We start from the raw sequence: 13347 nt of genomic DNA on the forward strand, positions 1-13347 counted from the left end.
AAGACTGACAGGGGAAAGACGGATGAGAAGTGAGTGGCAATCAATACAAACTCTGTGGTTTTGCAACATGGCAGGAGCTGACGGTGGTGGGAAGGAGAGCAGGGTCAGAGATCAAGGGTGTGTGTGTGTGTGTGTGTGTGTGTGTGTGTGTGTGTGTGTGTGTGTGTGTGTGAGTGTGTGTGTGTGTGTGTGTGTGTGAGTGATGTCTCTCCATGGCAGGCCCCTGCTGACCACAGGAGATGTGGTGAGGAGGGTGGATTGCTGGTAACAAGAGCTGCATCTGAAAGATGACGCGAAGAGCAAGAAGACAGGATGTTCTGGGACGTCTGCGCAGAAGGGGGGAGAGCGGTTTGAACGGGAGCCATAAATAAAAGTGGAGAAACACTGAAACAGAAAGGGAGGGAGGGAGGGAGGTGGAATGGGGGAGATCAAAAGGAAGTTTTTCGCTCCCTTCATCTGTCGCCTCGGGCTGCGAGACGTCTGTTAACGACACGTGAAATTCGCACCAATCTCACGCGCTCGCACAATCCTCCATGTTCGGATTCGGTTTGCGCTTTTGATCTTCCTCCTCTGCCTTCCTCTCCGCAGACCATTAGCCGCACCTTCAGCCCGGTCTCTGCTGCAGGCAGCTGTGGAAATACGAGCCGATGAAGATGATGAAGGTCTGCAAGACTGGCTGTTCAATCTGAGAAACAAATCTGGCTTTTCATTTTGCTTCCCAGTCCACGGTCACACATTTCTCCAGACGTGTTGAAGTGCCCACATTAAGTTTAAGTTTCATTTGTTTTTCCACTACACACTGTTCAAAAAACACATTATTTTTCTCATACTGGCCAAAGCTGCAGCACCTCGATCCCAAACCTCTTTCAAATTCTGTTCTAAACCCTGACTCTGATTCCAAAAAAGGCATTTTGTAAACAAACACAGAATGCAATTATTTGCAAATCATTTTCAACTTCAATTGAATACAGCACAAAGACAATTAGAAATTAATTGTTCAAACTGATATTCACTCAATTTCAATCTGATGCCCGCAGCACATTTCAACACTTTGACCGAAAATATGAGTCCCCTTCCAGACACAACCAGCAACGTACCGCCACAGTCTGTACCTGCAGTGAGGCATCCAGACTGTCTTTTTCAGAGATGTCCCTGCTTATTTTCAGCGAGACAATGCCACGATCTGACCCATGAGCTCTCAGTAGTTATTACTAAATTATGAGCACTCATTATCCATGCGTTGGTCCATACCCATCTTCAAACTTGGCTTTCATTTAAGCTCAACTACACACCTCTGGAGTTTCATGACTGTGTCTTGCACTGTTGTGACACTATGGCGTCTCCAGGACCACATTTTGCCATAATGATACACACAGACTTGCAAGGCGAAAACAATACCAGCCCAGCTGTCACGACTGGTGACCATCGGGTGACAATGTGGAGCTGAGATCAGGTCAGAGACCTCTTCAGTTATAAGCGGCTCTCTTGAGTTCAAGGGTGCCGGGCTCAGTAGATTAGCAGCTGAGACGTGCTACTGCAATCGGTGAAGAGGCTGTTTGTGACACAACTTCATTTGCATAAAATTCGAAGTGAGCTGTTTCTTGCACTTTCAAACTTTCATCTCCAGCAGCTGAGGCACGAAATGGGCGCCCTGAGGTTAATCAGCCCATTTAGATAGAAGTCCTCAGTCTGCACGGACGTAAACCGAGGCAACAAATTGAAAGGTTTTTTTTTTTTTTTTTTGTGGTTCTTGTAACTCTCACGCTGACACCACTAATCCATCCTCCTCCACTTCTTGTGCTCCTGATTTAACAGAGGCCAACTGGATTTGAGGGGGTAAGTCCGGGCCTGTGACCCCCAGAGACGAGAAGCTGCTGTGGGCTTCCCGGTGCGGGTCAGCGCTGGTTTGTCAGGAACAGAAACGACATTGACAGTAAAGACATCATCTGAACGGATGGACAGAGGAAGAGGCAGAGAGGCTGACAGATTGTGCCGAAGCTGCATCCCAGAGGTGTTGAAAAGACAGAAATAAGCAATTTCCTACTACATTAAAATGCAATGGAATGGATTCTCGGGTTACCAGGCGAAATAACTCAACCTTGCTTTTCTACTCCAGTCTTAAATTGAGTCATTAAATATTACGCTTAAAGGGAAAGTTCAACACAAGATCAACACTACATATTCTCCCCCTGGCCTGTAGTGTGATTTATGCATCTAGTTTGAGTTGCAGAGTCTTGGAGATATTGTCTATAGAGATGTTTGCCTTCTCTCCAATATAATGGGATTAAATTACACTCAAAGTACCAAAAATATATATTTGAAACACTCAAAACCAGAGTTCAGAAAGTAGTTCCTACATAAAAACTGCTCACAACAAGGTCTGTGGATTATACTGAGTAACTGTGGAAAGAGACACTGGTTTTGAATTTTTCAAATGTATTTTTTTGGCACACCACAAGCCGAGTGCCTTTATTTTAGGGGGAACTGTCCCTTTAATTTGCCACACTTTGATTGAATTTCCCAGTTTGCATTAAGAGGGAGAGCAGGTATGGAGCGTATAGGATCTGGAGTTTAAGAAGCGCAGCAGGGTCTAATGATTTCCTGTGTCGATGGCAGCACAACCTACGCATTTACTGACATAGGAAGAGATACACAAACACAGACGGCAAACAAACACACACACACACACACACACACACACACACACACGCACAGAGCTGATCGTTAGGGCTTAGCCTCCGTAATGATCTTTTGTCTTCATCTGCTGCTGCTGGTTAATTGCTGAGCCGCTGGAGGGAAGGAGGAAGGCCATCGACCGCCTTGACACAACAGTGTCACTCGTCTCAATCACGTCGCTCTCTGAGGATGCAAAAGGTTGAGCCGCTGTCAGATAAAAAACGTTTTCATCTTCATGGTTGTCTGAAGGAATTGTCATCAGCTAAGAGAGAAAATCATATTTTTAGATCGGCGTGAACAGTACACGGCGCGAAACCAGGTCACAGGAGAATTTAATGACTTCTGAGAGCATGTTGCTTGTGTAATTGAGATATTTGCAGCTGAATGAAGATGTGTGGGCAGATACTGTATCACAAGCTGGGCTTAATCAAACGTGTAATCTGATATCAGTCAAGTGTTATTCATTGCTACATAAAGTAACTACTAAACATTGATTTCTGGGTAACGGATGGGAGGAACTGGCTTGTATTGTAGTGAGACTTTTTGTTATATATGTGCTCTAGAACGGTGTTTCCCAAACTTTGTTTTCTTCAGACCTACTTTTTAAAAACAACCCAATTCAAAACACACCTTATCGGTAAATCTTGGGAAGAGTAAGTTCAAGGCGTTTGCCTATTTGCCTCTTTTCTTGGTCGTGCCGTCATTATCAGCGAGAGACTCGCTGTCCTCAATGTCTTCCACTGAGACCACAGTGACTTAGGAAACTGTCCGTGAAATTCCATTTAAGTCCTGGCGGGCGCAAACTAGTTGAATGCCTCGACTAATTAATCCAAAGACGAAGAAAAAACACCGCTGCCACCAGTCTGTAACCCTCTTTTCTTCGTAGTAAACTGCTACAACTTCTCCTTGTGTACTTAATCTGAACCAAAGCGTCCTGACATCACAGTACACCCAACTTCACTCTTTGGGTTTCACAGCAGAGTCAACAAAACACCATTTATAAGAGTAAACATAATTCTGCAAGTCCATAATAATGTTGTGAAATTATTATACTGAAGTATATCATGTACAGAGTAAACTGCACAGCTTAATAAGAAAAACAAAAGCAGTAAATTAACTTACTACAAATAACCCAAAAATGTAAAACTCCGCTGCTGAGACGCTTCTGAAACGCTGCTGGACGGACATGCAGCCAGCAGAATCAACGGGTTAGTGATTGTGTAAGTGAAGTTTTTACTGTGAAAACAAATGGCCCGACCATAAAACACCTGCTTTTTAACAGAGTCTAGTTGAGCAGTCTGCCCACTCACCAGGAGCAGAGGGTATTTTAATATTAATTATAAATTGTATGTATGACAGCATCACCTGAATTTCCACTGTAGAGTTTTTCATCATCCCATTTTTCCTCTGGCAATAAACTTGAGTAATAAAACTCTTCCAGCTCCTCCAGTTACCTTCTCTTGTTTACTTCCCGAATGTGTTTTAAAATGAAGAGATTTTTTTTTGAGGCAATCCTAGGATTCAAATTGCTTGTGAAAGGAATAAACAAGTTGAAAATATATGAAAACACAAAGTAAAAGCCCGAACTAGAGCTGTTAGTTTTCTCTCCAGCCCGGTTTCAGCATATTTATTTATTTCCATTCAGCTTTATTTTTCAGCAGTGGCTCAGAGGAAGGAAGATAAAATGCTGATCTAACACGCAGCCTTTTGGGGAAAAGCATCCCGAACTCCCTGTCAAGCTTTCACCGAAAACTGCTGTTTTCACAGCCAGAGATCAAACAGCTGACATCAACTCAATGAAAAAAAAATATTTCAAGACCAAGGACTTCATATCAAGGTTTGGAGTCTTGAAAGGCCACAGAAAATGTGTAGATATTTCTAATAAATCATAAAGAGTTCATATTGAGCAGTATACATTTTTAACACACAGCACTCTTTTATTGAGTTACGTGAAGGATAAACACTTGAATCAAAGTCTCAGTCTGTTTATGCTTCTTTCAGAGTGAAATTCACAACTTGAATCTGACTCTGAAACCAAAAAATGCAACCTGAAGTGAATCAAAATAAGGGAAAACTTAAGAATAAAGGTTTGACGTTGCTCTGTTGAGCAGAGAGCTGCACCAACATCTTGAAGTACTTGTGGTCAAAGCTCCACCACATCGAACATCCATCGGTTCCACAGAGAGGTCAGAGTAACTTTGATTGGTGTCGTGTTCAAGGGCACATTAAGAGACGTGGAAACTGAATCCACTCTGGAATTCCCAAGTGAAGGAGCGAAGCGGGAACCATCAGGATACTTGATACCTTTCTTTAAAGTTCTCATGAAACGGCTAGTGTTAAGCAGCTAAAGTGGTCCATGGATGCAGGAAGGAGAGCGTTCCTACTGGTTGACTCTTCCTGGACCGCTCCCAGTGAACACAGCCAGACCAGGACAACCAGGCCAGTCTGACAAAAGTGAACAGACTACAGTAGCGAGTTACAGGTAAGTAGTTTAGCAACAAGTACCCAAAGCTAAAGCTATTTGTCCATCAGGAAACTCACAGAGAGGACATCAGAGGACAAACAAGAAAATATTTTCTCCATCGAATATGATGCAGTTTCACCCAAATCAGTGAAGAAAGTTACAAAGCTGTACTTTGGTACAGTGATGCCCGGCACCAAGAAAAACTGGATGTATTCTCCTTCCGTCTTCCGCTGTGTCACAAGCAAGAAAGCATTTCATTGGATGCAAATTTAGTGTACGCCCCTAAGTACAGGATGAGACATCAACAGTTTTTAATCATTTTCCAGGCAAAGACAAACTCAGAAATACCAATAAAAATATTTGAGAATGAAAAATGCAAAGCTACTTTTTGTCATTGATGGGCCAGATGGTGGCATGTAGGTCATGTACAGTGCAACACATATGTGGGGAAAAAACACTGAAAGATCATTTTTGACTTCATGGGTATTTAAGTCCTCTTAACTGGATCAGAACAATTCAGTTTACATTCATTTTACTTTACTTAAAGTTTACATTTACTGCTTCAGGACTGCAGGAACATATAATCCACTACAGTTGGAACTGAGCTTTGGCTCAAGGGCACTTTAGAGGAAATCCTTTGAGAAACTGACTGAAGAAGTCTGGTTCAATTTGGCTGCTCTGATTTTAATCTTGAGAGGTGAATTGGAGCCTTAAATTGATGTTAACTTCCCTGCAGAAACTCCATTTCCGCACTAGATAAAGTCAAACAGAGTAGTTGATTATTTCTCTCGGGTCAGGTTTGTTTTTTTTATACGGTTACTTTTCTGATCAGTTCTTTTTCTAACCCTTAAGGCAGTTCACTCACTATATAAACACAGTTAAAGTGGCTACAGGTTGGTAAAAAAACACAACTAGGGATTGATTTTTCTCTTCACACAGAAACAGAGCAAGCAATGAAGGTCCAATGAAAAGTTCTGCAAGTTTTGTTTGGAAACTTGATAAAATGATGATGACTGGGTGTTTCTGTTGAGGAAATACTGTTTTTGTTCTTGCTGACAGTAAGCTGATGTCTATACACTAAATTACAGCCAGCAGCCCATTAGCTTAGCATAACATAAACACTGCAAACAAGGATACACTGCAAGCCTGTCTCAATCTGAGGGCAATAAAATCCACCCATTTTTGTTTTATTTATTATGAGGAAAAACCTGCACCTAGTTAATTTGCAAAAGTAAATAAATACAGTTTGATTGATATTTTCCTGACTGAATAGTAAGAAAAAATCTGTAAATCCATCCATCCATTTTAGAAGTAGGCTAAGCAGGATGTGCCTCTTCCAAGTAACACTTTTCATCTCCCGGGGCAGGTGGGAAACATATAATCCATCCAGTAAATTCTGGGTCTACCTCTTGGTCTCCTCCCGGTTGGACGTGCCTGGAAAGTAAGGCGCCCGGGAAGCATCCTAACAAGGTGCCTGAACCACCTCAGCTGCCTCCTGTCGGCACCAGCAAGCAGCAGCTCTACTCTAAGCTCCATAGGCGAGGGTTGGATCGTAGCTCCACCACAGTGATCTGGTACCCGAATTACTGCTGGAGCCGCACCGATCCGCCTGTCAGTCTCACGCTCCATTTTACCGTCCCTCGTGAACACTGACACACATAAACTCCTTTGCTTGGGGCGGCAATTCACTCCCAACCTGGAGGGAGCAACCCACTGTTTTCCAGCAGAGAACCATAATTTATGAAAATGAACAAGGACTGAGATATCTCAGCCTAACACCTGTTCGACTGAGTGCTCCAAAGAAGACATGATGTATGAAAAATAATAAATATTGTACATCTGTTTTTGCAAATAAGCTGTTAAATAGCCTAACCACATAAACCCCATAAAACCTGTGTGGACACCTTTTCCCATAACACTAATTAAATCAGGCTAAAATCTTATCTGTGGGTACTGACTCACTCAATGTTTAAAGCATAACGGACACCTAGAAATTCAAAATTAAAAAAAAAAAATTGAGGCTTAAAAGTAGAACAAGAAGGATGTGTCCAAGAAAGAAAGATCCATTCCCAGGATGTTGAATACCAAAGTTTAAGGTTGATAAAGTGGACAGATTAAGGATTATGTTTATATCAGTCAATACATGGTGAAACATACGGCACTTTATGAAAGTTATCAGGTCTCAGATACACTTAGGATTAAATGCATGTAAACAAAAAAAGTTGCGAAACTGAGTTTTAAAATGAAACTAATTTAAATGACTAATTTTTAATGATATAATACAATTTTACAATCATGTAACCATAGAAATAATCAGTCTGAACACACTCTCCTGCTTTTGAGTGTGATGCCACTGCGGTTAAACAGGTTCATGCCTATAAACTCACCATACAGTCATATATACACGGCACACAGCTGGTGCATCAGAGCCTGGTGAGGAGCTCAGCAGTCTCAGGTGGTGAGTCACACACACACACACACACACACACACACACACACACAGTCACTCACCGCCTCCATGTTGTCTGTTTCCTCTCATGTCGCATATTAATTTGATTGAATTAGCTTTGTCGTCATTTCTGCACAACCGAACGAGGGAGCACACATGGAAGGAGAAACACAGAGTAAGACTGTCCAACCACGCTAGATTTATTTACTGTGGCTGTGGAATCAGTCACCGTCCACCACTACAGAGTCTTTGTATTTCTACTGCAACACACACACACACACACACACACACACACAGTGACTACGCAACACAAGAGATCACACACTGACACACACACATGCACGCAGGCAGATTCAACGACTCTGAAAAATCAGTAACAAACAAAACATCTTAAAATGAAGTTATGTGTGACTGATAAAAAGAAAGCCGCTTGAATGTTGTGTGAGTATCGCAATAATCTCCAGGTCATTGTGTCTGCTGGGTAATAATTTGTTTTTCCAAAAGAGTGAACTTCAAATGATGCCAGAGCTTCATATGTTCTGTCTTTGATGTTTTACATCAGAATCAGAGAGACGTTACTGTTCCCAAGGAGAAATCGGGTTACTCCCAGTAAAACAGAGAGGAAAATGTAAAAGAGAAATATGATGTAAAAAAAATATGTATTCCATACTGCAATCAAAAGTATTTTTTGAAAAGTCTTTGACATCTCATGCAGCAGAAATCCTCTTATTTCAATGCCACTGTCTGCAGCAGCTCCATGCAGCTCAGGTCTCAGCTGCATGTCACAAGCTTAAACACGACCTGAAGCGTTTATCTACAATTCAAGTCTATTTTTTTCGACAGCATGCACAAAAGCATCAGGATGATGCCCAGCAAGAAGGCACTAAATAAAAATATTTATCTACATTTTGCAACCTAGATGAAGCAAAGTGTGCTCCAGACAGCTCACTCTGCCTTGTTTATTTATTTATTTAAAATGAGGATGATGCATATTAATGACCGTTTACATGTAAATATGCAAGATCACAGCCAGAGGCCAATTTCTATCTGTAGTCCCTCAGCAGGTTTATGTTACATAACAGACTTCATAAATTACAGTTCTGCATAAACTTCACAACAACAGAGAATAAGTGAAACAAGAAATACTGCAATCAAAAGCTTGGAGTTGTAGTCAAACAAAGATCTTCAAGAGGAAGTGCTCCTCTTGAGCGTCACAGCCGCCTGTCGTGCCTCGGTGTTTTCTCTGCTGTTTTCCCGTTTCTCACTGTATCTCCCAGAGCTCCTGTCTGCCTCGCTCTGTCTGGCACCCTGTTTACGTGTGTGGGCGAGCTCCCCACCTCACTCCGGCTCCCGGCTCTGCTCTCACTGCACACCAGTCCATCATCGGTAATCAGCACACCTGCCTGCCATCAAACAATCACATCTCTCTGCAAGAACTCTGCACCGGCAGCCAGTCCACACCAGATCACGGTACCACTCGTGCTTGAAGCTAATTTCTGTTTGCCTTTCAGTCTTTGTAAGTTTGTTTGTTTGCCTGTTGATTGTGAGATTTACTTCCATCTCTAGGATCGCCTGTCTGTCTTGCCAAACCCCACAGCCAGCTCTCATCCCCACAATCCTCTCTGCCAAGCCTCCACCTGGATTCATCCCCCTCACCTCAGTCCCAGTCTCCAGCCGGCCACCATCTTCACCATTCCTGTCCGTATGTCCTGTTTTTGCTTCTTACCTGTCTTACCACTAGAAGGCACAACACAGACTTTATAATGTGTATTTTCAGACATTTTAATTTTTGAAAAAAGTGTGTGTACATAAATCCATGATCACAAAAAAAAAAACAACAACTTAAAAATCATCTGTTTGAACTTAGAATCAGACATGAGGTCTCCTGAATGTTTAATCTTGGGCTTAAGGCAAGGTTGAGGTTAATAAACAACTTTTTAGGTTATGGATTTACTAGCTTACCCAAAAATTGATGATCGCCGACCCAGTGCGAGATAACCAGGAGGAGACGAGGAGAGAGGAGGAGGAGCTGGAGGAGCTCAGAGCGAGGAAATACTGGCGTATCTTTTATCAAGTGGCGTGCTGTTGACCGGACGGTTCTGGCAATCGTCATCCTGCATCATCAGGACCCACACAAGGAAATAAAATTCCACTAACTGACAGAAATATGTGCAGCACTTTAATCCTCCTCATGAGTTTCTTTGGTGTCACAAGCAGCTCTCTAAGAAATAACTAATTATAAGTATTATTAGTATCATTAGACTGTTGTAAATAGTGACACAAGCAGGTAGAGACAAAATGAAAAGGAGGCGTCTGGTACAGTGATGATTTGAGGCTTGTTACTGTGGGATCGCTGTCACACACTTTTTAATGGACTAATCAGGGAAAATACCCGCAGGACATGTTTGCTTTGCAGTGTCATGTACTCAGGGATCTCACAACCTCTAAGTCGTGATGCGAGGAAGTGAAAGTGAAAAGCACCCTCTGTTTGACGCTGGACCTATAAGGCACCGCTCCCAGGAGAATACCAAGTGTTTAAATAGCCCCATTTCAGTCCATTTATTCACGATCCAAACATGCAGCAGTGAAATGATCATCAAGCACTGATTATGAATTTTGTCCCTCAGGGTTTTACTCCAGATTTCAGAGCAGTTATGCAGTGACTGCATTGCAGGTTTGCTCCTCGAGGTGAGGTTAGGAAAATGAAGCTCGAAAATGCATATGTGAAAAGAAGGGGACAAAAGGTGTAATAGATATGACTTTACGTACATACATTAGAGAGAAAGAAGATGTGAGAGAAGATCAAGAAGAACAGGTGGAAACGAGGACTGAACTGAGAACAGTTTTACAGGAATGGTGTGACGACCATGAAGGAGCTCCACTCGTCACCCAGAGGGCTCTTCACTGGAGCGGCATGACGGATCCCTGCATCAGTCATTCATCTCCTTCTCCCCTCCGTCTGTCAGTTTACTCTCTGATGCGTTCCTTAATAGACTGTGAAGAAAAAGAGCCGATTGCAATGATACTTGTGCTTCGGTAATTAAGACGCTGCTGTCTGTGTGAGCGTGCCCTGAGAACGTTAGGATGGTAAAATGTCTTCACAAAAATGAGGATTGGACAGGCCGACTAATGTTGGAAAAATACAAGCAGACAAATGCAGGTTACATCGTTAACAGTTGGTTGGATGATTTTTTTTTCCTTTGAAAGAAATACGAAAGGTGGCTGAGAAGAGCGGTACTCTGTGTTTCATGAGTCTGGACGGTGGCGTCTTTTTTGTCGTTTCTCAGCAGCACATGTGCGAAGAATGGATTAAACTCATCGGCTCTAACATAAGATGCAAACATTAGCGTGTCCGGCTAACTAATGCTAACCTAGTAGCTTGTGAGTCATTATTTTAACAAACAAAATTCACGGTCGTCAGCTATAAATGAGAATCTGCTTTTGTTTACTTCTCTAAGGAATCAAAGCCCCTGTGTTTCAACAATTGCTAATGTATGAATCATCAGCTGGATAGTTATCTTTCATTTTGCTAACACTGGCGTACAAACCATCTTCAAAATTTGGTTTTCTTTTCAACAAAGACAACCCTTGAACAAAGCATATCTAAGTACAAGAAAGGAGAAAACTGACTAAAGTTTCTCCAGGTAGAAAGCGTGTTCAGCTGTTACTGGAGCACAGAGACAAAAGAGGGAACTTCAGAAAGGTCAACTGAAGAATTTTAGTCAGGGTTTTTGAACTATTCTGGATGTCTTTGTGTTGAGGACAAACAAAATAAAATCAAATAAACCGTGTTAAACGAGGAGCAGGTCATGGTCAGATCCCCGCGGGCCAGGACAAACAAATCAAATAAAAGGCTGAACAAGACTCCGGCCCCACTGATCAGCTTGACGGAGACCGTTTTCATCCCTGTGTGAGAACATTTGCATAGTTCAGAGTCAGCATCTCCGGCAAGAAGTTGAATCGTCAAGGTGGTGGAGGGAGACTAATCTGCAGAGCAGTCAGACGGTATTAGGATAATGAGCCATTTTGTTGTTGTGTCGGCTTTGCACTGCAGCACGCTGGGTTTGAAATGAAACAAAGAGTACGAGGTTAAAATGCTGACGATCTGCTTTAATTTAACATTGTTTACATCTGTATTACATAAACAGTGCAGGAACTGCAGCCCTTTTTTTACAGTATCACCATTTTAGGAGAAAAAGTAATTAAGAGAGCATGCATTTAAATAAATGAATCATATGTAGTATTTAGAGCAATGCTTGTGTAACATAATGAAACTGAACCACTTTCACCGGCTAGTTAGTCAACTGCATGACTCTGCATTGTGTATCAGGTGGAGGAGTAATAGACTGATGGGTTGCAACTACTTGTGGTGTGTGTCATCTCCCAAAAACACTTTTCTTCAGTCGTGTCTGGAAGGGAACCCATGATTTACAAAACTCTCGGGAGATTTGTGCATGTTGTTCCTTCATTATGACGTGACACCAATGCTAAAATTATCACTCTCACGAGACCTTCAAGACTCAACCATCAGGTCCTCCTTTTTCTCATCCACTTGTGTCGCTTCTAAACATCTGTGGTCTCTTCTGCCTGCGTCGTCACATACAGCTGTTATCTCACTGGTTGCGCTTTGAAAGGTCAGCGGCAAACGAGGCCAAAGTTCAAGCGCAGCGGTCAGCGGCAGATCCAAGCGATGCGCCATGCCAAGGGTAGCAGTACCGCTTAGTCTGGCGACTACATAGGAAAACGTTGGGGCAGCCAGCATGAAGTGTTTGGAGTCTCAAGTCATCCGGGTGTGGTGGGCGGGACCTCGAAAGCACAATTCCAACCCTGATCAGTACTGTGCTCTGCTCCAATTGAAGTCAGCAGCAAAAATGGCAGCACCTCATAGTCATTATGAAACTGTAAAAAGTTACAAGCTTTAATTTTTTCTTGTCATATTTTGTGTTTGATACCTGCTAACTTCCAGTAACACACCAGCGTTCCAGACAGGAAGGGTGTGTCGGCTCCAATGGTGGTTCAGACTTTGATATTTCAGAGTTTTACAGCCAAGACAGGATGCTGTTTGGCAGCTCACCTTGCCTCCACAGTGCAGTGGGAAACTGATTAAATTATCAGGTATCATGTGCACCTAAAGTGGCAAAAATAAAATAAAGCCTGTGTGTGTCCGTATGAGCGGGTCACGCATTTTTCCTGCCTCCAGCATGAGCTTCGTAACAGGGGGGGAGAGAGACAGAGAGGTAGAAGAAGAACGACGTGATTCCAGTGTCATCACTCTCGCACTCCTCCCGTCTTCTGTGGCGTTTCAGTAATCTTGTGTTTACACAGCAGGGAAATGCTTTGAGATGAGTAGCCCTTTGCTGTTGACTTCTGGGAAAACTCTGCAGCTAAGTACCATGATGAACAGTGTGAAAATTGCATCTTGAAGTCCAGATGGGCTGTAATTTCAGCACCTCATTTGTGATGTTATCAGGGCTTCATGCTTCATTTGTTTTGGAGATTGGATTCTTTCAGCCACTTCAGTAATTAGATACTTTAGTGGCTTTGGGGAGTTTCTGTGAGCTAATCCAAATGCTCGCAGTAGTTTCGATTGTTATCTTGTTTTTATTTAGAATCAGCCCGAGGTTAATAAAATAATACTTTTCAGGTTCTGAACGGTTGCTGGTGCTTCTGAGTTGTTCTCAGTCTTGACGTGACACTAATGCTTTTTGGTAGATTGCATATTTGGAACCAACACGCAGTGCAGAAACTGCAGAAATGC

The sequence above is a fragment of the Lutjanus erythropterus genome, chromosome 23 (assembly GCF_056507025.1).
Source record: "Lutjanus erythropterus isolate fLutEry1 chromosome 23, fLutEry1.hap2, whole genome shotgun sequence".
Classification (NCBI taxonomy): Eukaryota; Metazoa; Chordata; class Actinopteri; order Lutjaniformes; family Lutjanidae; genus Lutjanus; species Lutjanus erythropterus.